Source organism: Scyliorhinus torazame, chromosome 24 (assembly GCF_047496885.1).
Source record: "Scyliorhinus torazame isolate Kashiwa2021f chromosome 24, sScyTor2.1, whole genome shotgun sequence".
In the NCBI taxonomy this organism is placed as follows: Eukaryota; Metazoa; Chordata; class Chondrichthyes; order Carcharhiniformes; family Scyliorhinidae; genus Scyliorhinus; species Scyliorhinus torazame.
The window spans coordinates 38,790,200-38,807,213 of NC_092730.1; the positions used below are offsets into that span (position 1 = coordinate 38,790,200).

Below are 17,014 nucleotides of genomic sequence, written 5' to 3' on the forward strand. Positions count from 1 at the left end.
TTCACAACACTCTCCCCACGTAAACTAAAATACCACACCGGAAAAGGAACAATCCTTCACTGTCTTTAAGTTCACACAAGCCAATCCAATAGATAGACTTTTATCCCGGACGAGCCCCCAATTTCTATGGTTGAGGCGTTTTCAGAACCCCAAAATGTATCATGGAGTTCAACCAACCTCTCCCTTTAATGGATTTGTTGCTTTTCCTGGCACACGGCTTTTTCCCTTGGTGTATTATTATTATACAATTATGGACTCGTGGGCTTTTAAACACAAAGCACTGTTTATTCCATGAACTCAACTTAACATCTTAAATAAACATTGGATCTCTTAACGCCCCTTACTTCAAAGATAACTCAGAAAATATCGCAACAGAAACAATTCCTTAAAATGTTCCTTCAAACTTCCAAGAGACTTAACACCTTTAAACAGAATCACATCAGGTTGAAGGCTTTACAATTATCAGTTTAAATCACCCAAATGATCCAGAGATGGTCTTTTATGTGAGAGATCCAGCACCCTGCAAACGAAGACACTCCCAATCTCTTTTCAAACTTGCAGCTCTCTGGAAACACACAGACACACACAAACTGCTTTTTAAACGGAAAGTAAAAATCTGCAAAATGGCTGACCTAAAGCCCAGCTCCACCCACTCTCTGACATCACTGTTTTCTTAAATGTGCATTGCTTAAACTTACATGTCTTAAATGTACACTCACATGACAGTGCACTATGCAACCATGTGATTTATCTACCTCCTGCATCTGATTCGTCATTGTTTGCGATACGACCTACCGCAGTGGTATCATCCACAAACTTATAGCTTGAGTTGGAGCTAAATCCTGCCACACAGGATATGCCTCCATATTCAGCGGGTCCGACAATGACAAGACTGAAGAACGATCACTCGTCTATCAAATCAGTGAGGTTTGCCTCACTGTGAGACAAGATTAGCAGAAGCAAAACCAAATTAATTAGATAGAGATCACACGGTTATACTCGACTTGAAACATGGAAACCCCGCCATCTCACAATTCCCGTTCCAGCCTCCCCGAACCGGCGCCGGAATGTGGCGACTCCGGGCTTTTCACAGTAACTTGATTGAAGCCTACTTGTGACAATAAGAGATTATTAGTATTATTATTATTGATCCTCGCCTGAAGTATGGTGATCCTCAGGTTAAATCACCACCAGTCAGATCTTAGACTCAAAGGGCCTACGGTCATCAGGGACTAGAGCGACTTAATTTACTTTAGAACTGGATCAATGTATGTCATTTCCAGGATGTGACTTCACTCAAGACTGGCCAAATGACTGACAGCCGGGAAATTAACGACCATTGAGGAGTTACCGCTACCTGAGGCTTGGTGGGATTGCTGGTTTTAAAGGTTCATCGTGAAATCTAGAGATAAAATGCCGGGAAAGTGGACATGAGTATTATCATGAGATCATTAAAATGTAAAAGGAGGCCATTCTTCCAATGGGCTCGGCAACGATATTCTGAAAGAGCCTCTGTGTCCCCATCACATCCCTGTAACACCACCCAACTTTCTGAACACTAAGGGTCAATTTAGCATGGACAGTCCACCTAACCCCGCACACATTTGGACTGTGCGAGGAAATCGGAGCACCCGGAGGAAACCCACACAGACACGGAGAGAAAGTGCAAACTCCACACAGTCAGTGACCAAAAGCTGGAATTGAACCCGGATCGCTGGCTCTGTGAGGTAACCACTGTGATAATATGCCACCGTATAAGGCCATAACACGTCATATATCAGATCAAGCATGATCTCATTGAAATGCGGAGCATATTCGATGGGCTGAATGGCCTACTTCTGCTCCTACGCCTTATACCCTGATATTGTGTAAATCTGTTCCTGTTCTTGGGTAAAACCCTTGTTAAACCAACACAGACGCCGCATGTCGTCTGCATCTGATTATCTGGCGCAGAGAAGGTGATTGTGGAATACATGTTGTACCCATCACACTCTGCTACTCACCTGACTGAGATGTGTTCTGTCTCTGTAAATCACAGGTAGTATTCGCGAGTGGAGGGAACACTCTGCACCTCAGTCTCAATAGTTTGTGAGAGCAGGATTCCTTCATTATGAGTCAATGTCTGGGACTGTATGTGAGGGTGGGTTTCAGTCTCTATCAGACATTGGTACTGAATGTCAGTTTGGAAATGTTTCTGTATCTATCAATCACAATTACTGTTTGGGAAAAGTGAGATTAATACATAACAGCAGCACTGCTGTAACAGACAGAGAAAGATACACAAAAAATCACGAAGAGACTATCAGGACACACATACAATGACACACAGAAAAGGTGCCGAGATGGAGAAACTGTTTTTTTTAGGAAAATGTGTTTTCTGCTGCACACAGAGAGACCCTGTTTGTAAAATTAGATCTTGCTGTGTAACTGAGCTCTCTGCTGTGTAGCCGTGCTCTCTGCCATGGAACCGTGACACTGCCGGTTACAGATCTTCACTGTCGTTGTGTCAAATCATTATCTGTTGTGTAATGTGTTCCCAGTTGTGGAAGTAAGATCCGTCGGAAGCAGACCCTTTCTGCGCCGTTACTGAGACGAAATTTTAATTACATATTTATTAAATTTTGTCACGAGGTTCCTTTGGACCTCTGGATTCCCAGTCAAGGGACATAACCTTGTGTTCCTGTTATGAAGACAGTTCATTCAGCATCAACATGTTCAGATAATAACAAGAAAGCGCCCAACGTGAGGCTCGAACACACGACCCTGGGATTAAGAGTCCCATGCTCTACCGACTGAGCTAGCCGGGCTGCTGGTGCATTGTCTATTAAACCTCTTCTTGAAGATAGTTGCTGCGGTGCTCATTCGGAAGGTCAGTGCTGACTTGTTGGGCCGAATGGCCTACTTCTGAGCTGGATATTCTACGATTCTGTGATACAAGCATGTTGATGCGGTGAAGACGTTCTGCCCACTCCTGATACCATGTAGGAATGCTGGTCTCTCAATGACTGACGACCAATGACATGTAATAAAAAATAACTGACTTAATAATTGAGCAGCACCTCCTGGCGTGTGCTCTGACCGCGATCCGGGGAACTGCCGAAATCCCGACACGTGACCATTTTAGTTGCGTCATCAGGTGACCGTTCGGCCTGCAGAAGTCTCCTTCTGTGCTGTAATTTCTAGATTTCATCATTTAAATTTTCTTCCAGACTGTAAAGTGTGGTCCTGTTCCATTTGAATTTCTAATATATTTCCAATGTAACTGATGTTGTTCCACAATCTATTTAATCGGTGGAATTGTGCGTTTAGGGAGCTGAGGTTTTCGAGTCTCTCAAGGCCTCTCTCCAAATCCAATGGTCATTTTCCACGAAGATTCAACCCCTCCTCACATAAACACCGGGGCCCCGTTGATCGTTTGAATGCAATAACTTCCTGGAGTGATTCCAGGATGGTTTTAGAATGTATTCTATCGACCAAATTACTAGTGAATGGCACACTAGACACAGCTGCGATGGCTGAGTGGTTAAGGCGTTAGACTTGAAATCCCGTGGGGCTTCCCCACGCTGGTTCGAACTCTGCTCGCAGCGACTGTGTTTCGAAGTGTTTGCTGAACTCCCCGCGCAAGCCACTGACTCGAGAATGAATTGGAATGTTTGTAAATGAACGGTTTGAGTCAGTCAGATGTTCAGCATTTGTTTTGGAAACTGAACGAAATATAAAGAAGCTCGCACTCAAAACAACAATCAATCAATAATAACGTTTCCTGCAACGTTTGGAAGGAGAAGCAGCAACGGCAGCGAATGGAAACGTGGTTCGGTTTCATTCAGCTGAAAGTTTTTTTGGGTAAAAAGATCGTGTTAGAAATGGAACATATTTTATCTCTCTATCTGTTTCTTTGTTTCTTTCTCTCTCCCTCACTCACTGTCTTTGTGCTTCTCCGGGGACTGATTGGATACAGTGAAACTCAGCCCTATTTCATCCCAACTCTTTTGGACGAATACATCCTGGCGATGGGCGGTCCTGAATCAGTGGAAGAATCGACAAACTATTCCATTCTTGGCTCTGTGAGAAGTTCCATTCCTGGTTGTGAGGTGGTTCAGGGATAAAGGGATCGAGGGAGAAGGCAGTGACTGCAGTCTGACTCTTACTCTGAAAACCAGTTCGTGCGCCCTTGTACAAAGTGGATGTGTCTGAGGACAGGAGGAAAGCAGATCATGGGCCTGTGATTGATTTTATTGAGCCAGACCTTGAAAAGTGAAGCAAACTTCTAACGAGTCGGTGCCTGTCTGAGAACTGGTAAGGAATTACGGCTGATATTGAAACGGTTCATCTTTAATTAGTTACAGCAAATCGATTCTTTCAGAGGTGATGGTGTATTGTTTTCAGAGTCACTGTCATAGTTTCTTAAAATATGATTTGTGCTTGTTTTTGTTTTGTTCAGTAATTTGGGGAATCTATTTGGAGCGGGTGCAGTTGGTCAGTATCTGTGCCTCTTGCTTGGCAGCTCCCCGGGAAGCAGCAGCTCCATTCCTATCGAGATCTGTGGACACAATCAGGAGACCCAAACTATTGCGCACTGCTGCCATCTCCTGGCTGAAAGCAAGTTGTGCAACAAGTTAACGAGGTATTCGTGATACGTTTCAATTGGAGCAAAATAACATTAACATGGTTAATATTATCACTGTAGTAATCACATTTAAATCCCCAGATATCTGATTTCTGACTGAGCGATCTGTTCATCCCGATTTATCGGAAAATGAAGGATTCCCATTACAGCCGTATTGGTTACAAGAATATCCAATCTCTGATTTAATACATTCTCCCGCTTCATTGTTTGTGTATTCGTTCTACAAATACAGGCAAAGCTTGAAGAAATCAGTAACAGAGTAATCAATGTTCCCGGAGAGATGAAACTGCCGCCCCGAACTTCATTTTATGAAGGTGATTCCAGTCACTCCCCACTTTCCCATCAGAACAACGTCACAGAAGAAATCACATCCCCTTCACAGAATAACCATTCAGCACGAAAGTAAATGATCTGAACTATGCTGACCAGAATCAGTGTGCTCAAACGTGTGTTCTTGTTGAAAGAAAAAATGAGGAAGTGCATAGCTGTGTGGCTACCGCAGGGCAGAAATGTTGTAGGTCCTGGTTTAAGGAGCAGAGTGCCGCAGCGGATGCGTGTTGGGTCATTAGCCCGAGGTCGAGGAATCGAGGCTATTCTCTGCTATTTACATCCTCCCTGACACGAAAAGTAAAAATAACGCACGTTCCTGTTTGCTTTGCAGCAAATACCTATCAGAAACTTTCTTGCAGTCTCATCCCGACATTAAACCCAGGATAAAGCAGACAGCATGACACATTACAACATTGTAAAGCTCACACAGAGGGAACCACAGAGAAAATGCTTTAAAGTCTCAGCAAGACTGACCAGATCTGTAGGGAGAGAAAAGAGTTAACGTTTCGAGTCCAGGTGACACTTTGTCAAAGCTGGACCGGATACGATATCCAGTAGTACCCCACAAAGGGGCAATATAGATATATAACGATATCCATTAATAACTCACATGGGGCATATAAGGAAATAAAGCTTTATCGAGCAACAAATCACAATAGAAACTAAGTTCCCATATTCCCCTCTCGGGCGGATGTGAACAATCGAACCTGCCTGACTATTTCCAAGAGAAGACGAATTTTACCCGGAGTCCTGGGATCAATATTAATTCCTCAACCAAAGTCACTGAAGCAAATTATCGAGTCATTAACTGCGCTTTTGCCTGTGTGGTCTTGCTGTGCGTATTTAAGCGGGAATCTCATGTCCTGAGACCAACGCTTTTCCATTGAAAGGAAGGTATTGGACACTCGTGAGGTTGAAAATCTCGCCGGAGAAAATTAACCTCGTGGGGGAAAGGTCAATATCAGGAGTAGGATTCGCACCCACGCTTCCAGAAGAGACTGCGACCTGAACCTTTGACCGCTCGGTCACCCTGATGCGTTGTCGGCGAAACTAAGATCCGTGCACACATCATCTCAAATTCTATCTTCATCGTCATTCCATTTCAAACAAGATATGCTTATCCTACTTTTGAACACCAGCCAGAGTCCTGTATCTGAGTGTCATCCTTGTCCAGGCCGCTGAGGGTTAAGGAGCTCCTCATTGCTGCGTTGATCAGTTTGCTCCAATTAACCAGGAACGAATTCCCGCTCTACCTGTTCCTCACTCGAAGATATTGAAAGCCTAAGATCTGAGCGACGTGAAGTATCCAATTGGAGAGTTGCATCCTGACGACTGCAATCTCTCTCCACAGCTGCTCCCGGTGCTGCTTTCACAGACAAGTAGCCGAAGAATCCCTCCTTTTTCCAAACAGGAGAACGTTCATCCAGGAGAGGCGCCAGAAGAGTGTTCTGGGAGAAGTCAACTTTGTCACCTCGACTATACTGTGGGTAGCTGAAGAACAGGTGTCAAAGAGCGGATCAGACTGTAAGCAAAACGTTGATACTAATAAAGAAAAAGGTAGATGTGCTGCTGACAAATAGCGACTTGTTTTCGTTTGGTGTGATTGAGAATATATATAGCAGAGAGTGGTTTCGATCCATCGACCACTGGGTTATGGGCCGCTGCTCCACGCTGCTCGTGGTTGACTCTGTCCGGGGTCGGACTTGAGGCAATGTTTGAAGAAATCAATAACAGCGTGATCAATGTTCCCAGAGAGGTGAAACTGCCGCCCCGAACTTCATTCTATGAAGGTGATTCCAGTCACTCCCCACTTTATCATCAGAACAACGTCACACAAGAAATCACATCACCTTCACAGAACAACATTCAGAACGCAAGTAAATTATCTGAAATATGCTGACCAGAATTATTGTGCTCAAACGTGTGTTCTAGTTGAAAGAAAAAAAATGAGGAAGTGAATACCTGTGTGGCTACCGCAGGGCAGTAAAATCGTAGCTCCTGGTTTAAGGAGCAGAGTGCCGCAGCGGAAGCGTGCTGGGCCATTAGCCCGAGGTCGAGGAATCGAGGTAGTTCTCTGCTATTTACATTCTCCCTGACACAAAAAGAAAACATAACACACGTTCCTGTTTGCTTTGCAGCAAATACCTATCAGAAACATTCTTGCAGTCTCATCCCGACATTAGTCCCAAGAATGAAGGACAAGCATGACGCAGTACAACATTGTAAAGCTCACACATCGGGAACCACAGAGAAAATGCCTTAAAGTCTCAGCAGATCTGACAGCATCTGTAGGGAGAGGAAAGAGCAAACGTTTCGAGTCCAGGTGACCATTTGTCAAAGCTGGACTGGAAACGTTATCCAATAGTACCCAACAGAGGGGCAATATAGAGAAATAACGATATCCAGTAATACCTCACAGGGGGCCAATAAGGAAATAAAGTTTTATCCAGCAGTAAATCACAATAGAAACCGAGTTTCCAACTTCCCCTCTCAGACGGATGTAATCACTCCAACCAGCCAGACTATTTACAAGAAGATAAGACGAATTTTATCCGGAGTCCTGTGCTCAATATTAATTCCTCAACCAGAGTCACTGAAGCAGATTATCGAGGCATTAACTGCGCTTTTGCCTGTGTGGTCTTGCTGTGCGTATTTAAACAAGAATCTCATGTCCTGAGACCAACGCTTTTCCACTGAAAGGGAGGTATTGGATCTTCCTGATGTTCAAAATCTTGCTGGAGAAATTTAACCTCATGGAGAAAAAAGGCAATATCAGTTGTGGGAGTCGAACCCACGCCTCGAGTCGAGACTTCGATCTAAACGCAGCAACTTAGACCACTCGGCTGTCGTCCAAACTAGGATCCACTCGCAAATCGACATAAATTCTATCTTCATCGTCATTTCATTTCAAACAATAGATGCTTTCCCTACTTTTAATCCCTAGCCAGAGCCCTTATATGAGTGCCATCCTTATCCAACCCGCTGGGGGTGAAGGAGCTTCTCATTGCTGCATAGAACAGTTTGCTCCAATCAACAAGAACCGAATTCCCGCTCTACCTCTTCCTCACACGAAGCTATTGAGAGTCTAAGATCTGAGCGACGTGAAGTGTACAAATGGAGAGTTGCATTCTGGCGACTGCAATCTCTCTCCACAGCTGCTTCCGGTACTGCTTTCACGGACAAGTAGCCGAAGAACCCCTCCAGTGTCCAATCAGGTGAACGTTCATCCACTAGAGGAGCCAGAAGAATGTTCTGGGAGAACTCAACTTAGTCTCCTCGACTGTACTGTGGGTAGCTGAAGAACCGGTGCCAAAGAGCGGATCAGACTGAAAGCAAAACTTTGATACTAATAAAGAAAAAGGCAGATGTGCTGCTGACATATAGCAACTTGTTTCCGTTTCGTGTGAGTGAGAATATAAATAGCAGAGGCTGGTTTAGATCCATCGACCTCTGGGTTAGGGGTCCAGCACACGTCCGCTGCGCCACTTTGCTCGTAGTTGTCTTCTCTGGGGTCGCACTTGAAGCAAAGCTTGAAGAAATCAGTAAGAGCGTGATCAATGTTCCCAGAGAGGTGAAACTGCCGCCCCGAACTTCCTTCTATGAAGATGATTCCAGTCATTCCCCACTTTCTCATCAGAACAACGTCACAGAATAAATCACATCCCCTTCACAGAACAACCGTTCAGCACGAAAGTAAATTATCTGAACTATGCTGACCAGAATCAGTGTGCTCAAACGTGTATTCTTGTTGAAAGAACAAATGTGGAAGTGAATAGATGTGTGGCTACAGCCAGGCAGTAATGTTGTAGCTCCTGGTTTAAGGAGCAGAGTGCCGCAGCGGAAGCGTGCTGGGCCATTAGCCCGAGGTCGAGGAATCGAGGCTATTCTCTGCTATTTACATTCTACCTCACAGCAAAAGTAAACATCACGCACGTTCCTGTTTGCTTTGCAGCAAATACCTTTCAGAATCCTTCTTGCAGTCTCGTCCCAGGAATGAAGGAGACAGCATGACACAGTACAATGTTGCATAGCTCACACAGAGGGAACCACAGATAAATGCTTTAAAGTCTCTGCTCAATTGATCCTCAAGATAAACACTCCCAAATTCCACCAATTCCATTGGGAAATGCATGAATATAGATTGTTTAAATTTTACATACTCCGAACACCTCTCCGTCCACCCGATCACATTCTATCACCGACAGTTCATGTGAATCTCCCCCGCTCTGTTGCGGTTCTGTGTCGTGGCCAGTAGCTGTCAACACACTGCGGTAGAGCGAAGTTCACAGATTAGAGTGAGACACAACTGATAAAAATTGTTTTTATTATATTAAAGTTGGGACGGCGGGATTTCGAAGAAGATAATATGTGGTGATGATCTTTTCTTATATTTTGGTTGTGTTGAATCCGTCAACATGTTGTATGTGGGAGTGACGTGCATTCTCTCTGCCCTTCTCTGGTCCCGTTTGTAAATGGGGGATTCCTGTCACTCTCAGGTAATGTGTGAGAGTGTAAGAGACATTCTGAACCTGTCAGTCTTCGTCACTATATGTGCCTCTGGATACGTTGTCAATGGAACCGCACCGTGACACGAGTTCTTCGGCTACCCACAGTACAGTTGAGGTTACCGGGATGACGTCTCCCATAATTCTCCTCACCCACCTCTCCAGGATGAACCTCCTCCTGTTTGTAGACTGGAGGGGTTCTTTGGCTACTTGCCTGTAATAAGATCGCATATTAAAATTCCATTGAAGTAAATGAGTTGTATCATGTGGTTAAGGAGACGCACAATAATCCATTGTACTCTGCACACGTGGATTCAAATCCCATACTCGTCTGTAATGTGTCTGTTGTGTTTCTGTTTGGTCCACTTCATGAGCATGAAGTACAAATGCTGTGATTTTTTGCTTTGGTTCGCGGGCTTGGCGGGTGGTGAATTCGACGAACACAGTCTATGTTGAAACCACATTATAAAAAGGTTAGAAAGCTACTTATTTCACTCCCTGACCTAATTGCGTATACATTCTGAGTTAGAAACAGTTCCGTCCTCTCAGTTTGAAACTCACAAAGTCGCGCAAAAAGTAAGTTCATAAAATAAAGAAGCAGTCTTCAGCAATTAGACCCGTCGAGTCTGCCCAGCCATTCTATTATGGCTGATATATTCCCCATCTGCGACCTACAATGTTACAGACGAAGAGGTCGATTGGGTTATCAGCAGGAACACTTTCACCCCAGAACGCATGACCTCGAAGCGGGGGTAGGCAATTTAGCCTCCTGAGCCTAACACCTTCCATGTGATGTTGGCTGATCCCATCCTGGCCTCAACTCCACCGTCTTCCCGTTCTCCGTATCCCTTGAACTCCTTACCAATAAAATCTCTCTACCTCCTCCTTAAACTTACTCACTCTCCCTCCATCCAACGCAATCTGGGGTACCGAATTCCACGGAATCATAAACCCTTTGGGATGAGTAGTTTTTCCTCAATTCTTTTTTAAAATTGCAATCTGTTATTCTAAGAGCATGACCTCTCGTTTTAGAATGCCCCACAAGAGGAAGCAACAGCCCCACGTCAACTTTTTACATACCTTTTGGTACCTTGAACATCTCAATTAGATAATTACGCATACATTCTGAGTGAGAAACTGTGGACAAGTCTTCCTCAGTTTAAAACTCACGATGTCGCACAATAACATGCGATTCAACTATTAGATCGATGACCGGGAATCGAACTGGAACAACTGCTTGGAAGAAAACTTTGCTCACCACTCTCCCACCATCGCTGCATTTCCAATTTTGAACACCAGGTGAATAGAAGGAAGCAGATACATTCCATCAGTTCATGGATGCAAAACGAATTAAAACCTGTTGACATGTGCAGTTGTGGGACGAGGTGGCCGAGTGGTTAAGGCGATGGACTACTAATCCATTGTACTCTACATACGTGTGTTCGAATTCCATTCTCGTTGATTTTAAATCCACTTTTCTCGGACGTGGGCCTTATTTTTCCTGGATGGATCTACAATCACTGATGTGACAATCTATTCCAAGTTGTCAGGCCAGATTGCAGCGAGTTGGGTTAGAGGACGGAGGAACGAAGGCAGACGGGTTTGGGGCTTAACCGCTATTTGACACCAGTTCTTCTTCGGCTATACACAGTACAGTCGAGGATACCGGGTTGACTTCTCCCATAATTACCTTCTGCCACCTCTCCTGGATGAACATCCTCCTGTTTGTGCACTGGAGGGTTGCTTCGGTCACTTGTCTGTGAGAAGGTCAGACATTAAAGTTCCATGAAGTAAGGAGTTGTACCACGTGGTTAAGGGGATGCACAAGAAACCTTTGTGCTCTGCGCACTTGAGTTCGAATCCAATCCTCGTCTGTAACGTATCTGTCGTGTCTCTGTTTGATCCACTTCATGAGGGTGACGGAAAAATGCTGTGATTTTTAGTGTTTGGGACTTGGGGTTGTGAATAATCGAACACTTTCCATATTGAAACCACTTTAGAAAATGACGAGAAAGTTACTTAATTCACTTCCCCCCATAATTGCGCACAAATTCTGAGTTGGAAACTATTTCTTTCCCTCAGTTAGAAAGTCATGAAGCCGCGCAAACGATAGATTCTTCAGATATGTGAGCAGTGTTACGCCATTCGACCCATCGAGTCTGCCCGCCATTTGATCATGACTGAAATGTTCATCATCTGCTACCTGAAATGTTACGGAACAAGAGATCGATTGAGATATCAGCCAGAACACCTCGCTCCCGAGAACACATAACATTGGAGCTGGGATGTGCAATTCAGCCTCTTGGGCGTAAAACCTTCCATGTGATCTTGCCTGATCAAACATAATGGCCTCAACACCACCGTCCTGCCCGTTCTCCAGAACCCTTCAACTCATTACCAATAAAAGTCTCTCTAAGTCCTCCTTAACTTTCTCACTGTCCCTGCATCCACCACACTCTGAGGAAGTGAATTCCACAGAATTACAACCCTTTGGGAGAAGTAGTTTTTCTTTAAATCTTTTGTAAATTTGCAGCCTCATATTCTAAGATGATGACCTCTCGTTTTAGACTACCCCACAACAGGTAACATCAACTCCACGTCTACAATATCTACACCTTTTCGCATCTTAAACACCTCACTTAGATAATCCGCATAAATTCTGAATGAGAAACAGTTGACCAGTCTTCCTCAGTTTGAAACTCAGGATGTCGCGCAAAAATATCCGATTCAACTATTACTGCGATGGCCGGGAATCGAAACGGAGTCAACGGTTTCAAAAGAAGTGATGCTCACCACTATACCACGTCCACTGCAATTCCCCCTGTTGAACACCTGGTTGAATAGAAAGAGGCAAATAATTTCCATCAGTTCATGGGTGCAAAACGAATTAAGACGTATTGTCGCAAAAATTTGTGCGACGAGGTGGCCGAGTGGTTAAGGCGATGGACTGCTAATCCATTGTGCTCTGCACACGTGGGTTCGAATCCCATCCTCGTCGATTTTTCGCCCGTTGTTTCTCGGAAGCGGGATTCATTTTACACGATGGATCTGCAATCACTGATGTGACAAACTATTCCAAGTTGTCAGGCCACTTGCATCGAGTTGGGTTAGAGGAGGGACGAACGGAAGTACGAACGGAGGCAGACGTGTTTGGGGCTTAACCCCACATTGCCACCAATTCTTCTTCGGCTACCCACTGTGCAGTCGAGGTTACCGTATTCACTTCTCCCATTATTACCTTCTGCCACCTCTCGTGGATGAACGTCCTCCTGATTGTACATTGGTGGGGTGCTTCGGCTACTTGTCTGTGACAAGGTCAGATATTAAAGTTACATGAACTAAAGGGGTTGTACCACGTGGTTAAGGTGATGCACAATAATCCATTGTACTCTGCACACGTGGATTCAAATCCCATTCTTGTCTGTAACGTGTCTGTTGGATCTCTGTTTCGTCCACTTCATGAGGATATAGAAAAAAGGCTGTGAGTTTTAGCTTTTGTTTAAGGGCTTGGTGGGCGGTGAATAGTCGAACACTGTCCATGGTGAAGCCAAATAATAAAAAGCTGAGAAAGTTACTTTTCACTCCCTGCCCTAATTGCGCATAAATTCGGAGTGGAAAATGTTCCTTCCCCTCAGTTTGAAACTCACGAAGTCGCACAAAATATAAGTTCATAAAATATAGGAGCAGAATTAAGCCATTAGACCCATCGAGTCTGCCCCGCCATTCTATCACGGTTGATGTGTTTCTCATCTGTTACCTACAGTGTTACAGATGAAGAGGGCGATTGATCTCAGTTAGAATACGTCCTCACTATAACACATCACCTAGGAGCGGGAGAAGGCAATTTAGCCTCCTGAGCCTAACACCTTCCATGAGATCTTGGCTAATCCCATACTGGCCGCAACTCCACCCGTTCTCCATAACCCTTCCACTCAATACCAACAAAAATCTCTCGACCTCCTCCTTAAATTTATTCACTGTACCTGCATCCACCGCACTCTGGGGTAGCGAATTCCACAGAATCACAAGCCTTTGGAGGCTAGATTCACAGTATAAAAGTGATCCCCTACAGTGCAGACTTTGTTTGCACTGAGTGCTGAATTTGGTGCATTTGAGTGCTATAGTGAGAGTTTGGTGACTGAGTGAGAGCTGAATTTGGTGCATTTGAGTGCTAGAGTGAGAGTTTGGTGACTGAGGGAGTTAGGTGAGGAGGAAGTAAGGTGCTCCTTTCATTTTCTTTCCTACATTTCCACAAAGAGTTGGAAGAGAGCCAGGAGTTTACAGAGAGTGCAGCTGACTGGGAGTCGGAGGGCGGAGATCCAGTTGGTCCACAGGGCAGCTATATTCTGTAAGGTAAGAGGGGATGGAGGCTAGGCCAGTTGCATGCTCCTCCTGTAGGATGTGGGTGGTGAGCGATACCACCGGTGTCCCCGCTGACTATACCTGCGGGAAGTGCACCCAACACCAGCTCCTCAAAGACCGTGTTGGGGAATTGGAGCTGAAGCTGGATGAACTTCGGATCATCCGGGAGGCAGAGGGGGTGATAGAGAAGAGTTACATGGAGGTAACCACACCCAATGTACAGGACAAGAATAGCTGGGTTAGAGTCAGGGGAAAGAAAAAAAAAGCAGACAGTGCAGGGATTCCTCGTGGCCGTTCCCCTTCAAAACAAGTATACCGTTTTGGACGCTGTTGGCGGGGATGACCAACCGGGGGAAGGCCCTAGCGGCCAGGTCTCTGGCACTGAGTCTGGCTCTGGGGCTCAGAAGGGAAGGGGGAAGAATAGAAAAGCAATAGTTGTAGGAGATTCAATGGTTAGGGGAATAGATAGGAGATTCTGTGGTCGCGAGCGAGACTCGCAGACAGTATGTTGCCTCCCGGGTACCAGGGCCAGGGATGTCTCGGATCGTGTCTTCAGGATCCTTAAGGGGGAGGGGGAGCAGCCAGAAGTCGTGGTGCACATTGGTACCAACGACATAGGTAGGAAAAGGGGTGTGGAGGCAATAAATGAGTTTAGGGAGTTAGGGTGGAAGTTAAAAGCCAGGACAGACAGAGTTGTCATCTCTGGTTTGTTGCCGGTGCCACGTGATAGCGAGGCTAGGAACAGGGAGAGGGTGCAGCTGAACACGTGGCTGCAGGAATGGTGTAGGAGGGAGGGCTTCAGGTATTTGGATAATTGGAGCGCATTCTGGGGAAGGTGGGACCTGTACAAGCAGGACGGGTTGCATCTGAACCAGAGGGGCACTAATATCCTGGGAGGGAGATTTTCTAGTACTCTTCGGGAGGGTTTAAACTAATTTAGCAGGGTAATGACAACCGGATTTGTAGTCCAGCAACTAAGGTAGCCGATATTCAGGACGCCAAAGCGTGTAATGAGGCAGTGGGGAAGGGAACACTGACAAAGGAGAGTACTTGAAGGCACGGAGATGGGTTGAAGTGTGTATACTTCAACGCAAGAAGCATCAGGAATAAGGTGGGTGAACTTATGGCATGGATCGGTACTAGGGACTACGATGTGGTGGCCATAACGGAAACTTGGATAGAAGAGGGGCGTAAATGGTTGTTGGAGGTCCCTGGTTGTAGATGTTTCAATAAGATTATGGAGGGTTGTAAAAGAGGTGGGGTTGGGGGTGGCATTGTTAATTAGAGATAGTATAACAGCTGCAGAAAGGCAGTTCGAGGAGTATCAGCCTACTGAGGTAGCATGGGTTGAATTCAGAAATAGGAAAGGAGCAGTCACCTTGTTAGGAGTTTTCTATAGGCCCCCCAATAGTAGCAGAGATGTGGAGGAACAGATTGGGAAACAGATTTTGGAAAGGTGCAGAAGTCACAGGGTAGTAGTCGTGGGTGACTTCAACTTCCCAAACATTATGTGGAAACTCTTTAGATCAAAATAGTTTGAATGGGGTGGTGCTTGTGCAGTGTGTCCAGGAAGCTTTTCTAACACAATATGTAGATTGTCCGACCAGAGGAGGGGCAATATTGGATTTAGTACTTGGTAATGAACCAGGGCAAGTGATAGATTTGTTAGTGGGGGAGCATTTTGGAGATTGTGACCACAATTCTGTGACTTTCACTTTCGTAATGGGGAGGGATAGGTGCGTGCAACAGGGCAAGTTTTACAATTGGGGGAAGGGTCAATACGATGTTGTCAGACAAGAATTCAAGTGCATAAGTTGGGAACATAGGCTGTCAGGGAAGGACACAAGTGAAATGTGGAACTTGTTCAAGGAACAGGTACTACGTGTCCTGTCAGGCAGGGAAGAGATGGTCGAGTGAGGGAACCATGGTTGACAAGAGAGGTTGAATATCTTGTTAAGAGGAAAAAGGAGACTTATGTAAGGCTGAGGAAACAAGGTTGAGACAGGGCGTTGGAGGGATACAAGGTAGCAAGGAGGGAACTGTAGAAAGGGATTAGGAGAGCAAAGAGAGGGCATGAACAATCTTTGGCGGGTAGGATCAAGGAAAACCCCAAGGCCTTTTGTACATATGTGAGAAATATGAGAATGACTAGAGCGAGGGTAGGTCCGATCAAGGACAGTAGCAGGAGATTGTGTATTGAATCTGAAGAGATAGGAGAGGTCTTGAACGAGTACTTTTCTTCTGTATTTACAAATGAGAGGGGCCATATTGTTGGAGAGGACAGTGTGAAACAGACTGGCAAGCTCGAGGAAATACTTGTTAGGAAGGAAGATGTGTTGGGCATTTTGAAAAACGTGAGGATAGACAAGTCCCCCGGGCCTGACGGGATATATCCAAGGATTCTATGGGAAGCAAGAGATGAAATTGCAGAGCCGTTGGCAATGATCTTTTCGTCCTCACTGTCAACAGGGGTGGTACCAGGGGATTGGAGAGTGGCGAATGTCGTGCCCCTGTTCAAAAAAGGGACTAGGGATAACCCTGGGAATTACAGGCCAGTTAGTCTTACTTCGGTGGTAGGCAAAGTAATGGAAAGGGTACTGAAGGATAGGATTTCTGAGCATCTGGAAAGACACTTCTTGATTCGGGATAGTCAGCACGGATTTGTGAGGTGTAGGTCTTGCCTTACGAGTCATATTGAATTCGTTGAGGAGGTGACCAAGCATGTGGATGAAGGTAAAGAGTGTATGTAGTGTACATGGATTTTAGTAAGGAATTGATAAGGTTCCCCATGGTAGGCTTCTGCAGAAAGTAAGGAGGCATGGGATAGTGGGAAATTTGGCCAGTTGTATAACGTACTGGCTAACCGATAGAAGTCGGAGAGTGGTGGTGGATGGCAAATAATCAGCCTGGATCCGAGTTACCAGTGGCGTACCGGAGGGATCAGTTCTGGGTCCTCTGCTGTTTGTGATTTTCATTAATGACTTGGATGAGGGAGTTGAAGGGTGGGTCAGTAAATTTGCAGTCGATACGAAGATTGGTGGAGTTGTGGATAGTAAGGAGGGCTGTTGTCGGCTGCAAAGAGACATAGATAGGATGCAGAGCTAGGCTGAGAAGTGGCAGATGGAGTTTAACCCTGAAAAGTGTGAGGTTGTCCATTTTGGAAGGCCAAATATGAATGCGGAATACAGGG

At 45.2% G+C, this 17,014-nt stretch overlaps 3 non-coding genes across 3 annotated transcripts; 2 read left to right on the forward strand and 1 right to left on the reverse strand.

Annotated features, from left to right (window-relative positions):
- Positions 1–2,734: 2,734 nt before the first annotated feature.
- On the reverse strand, positions 2,735–2,807 carry trnak-cuu (transfer RNA lysine (anticodon CUU)). The gene has a single exon. It is a non-coding gene; the product is annotated as a tRNA-Lys (tRNA).
- Positions 2,808–3,505: 698 nt separating this feature from the next.
- trnas-uga (transfer RNA serine (anticodon UGA)) lies at positions 3,506–3,587 on the forward strand. The gene has a single exon. It is a non-coding gene; the product is annotated as a tRNA-Ser (tRNA).
- Positions 3,588–12,378: 8,791 nt separating this feature from the next.
- trnas-gcu (transfer RNA serine (anticodon GCU)) lies at positions 12,379–12,460 on the forward strand. The gene has a single exon. It is a non-coding gene; the product is annotated as a tRNA-Ser (tRNA).
- The last annotated feature ends 4,554 nt before the right edge of the window (positions 12,461–17,014 follow it).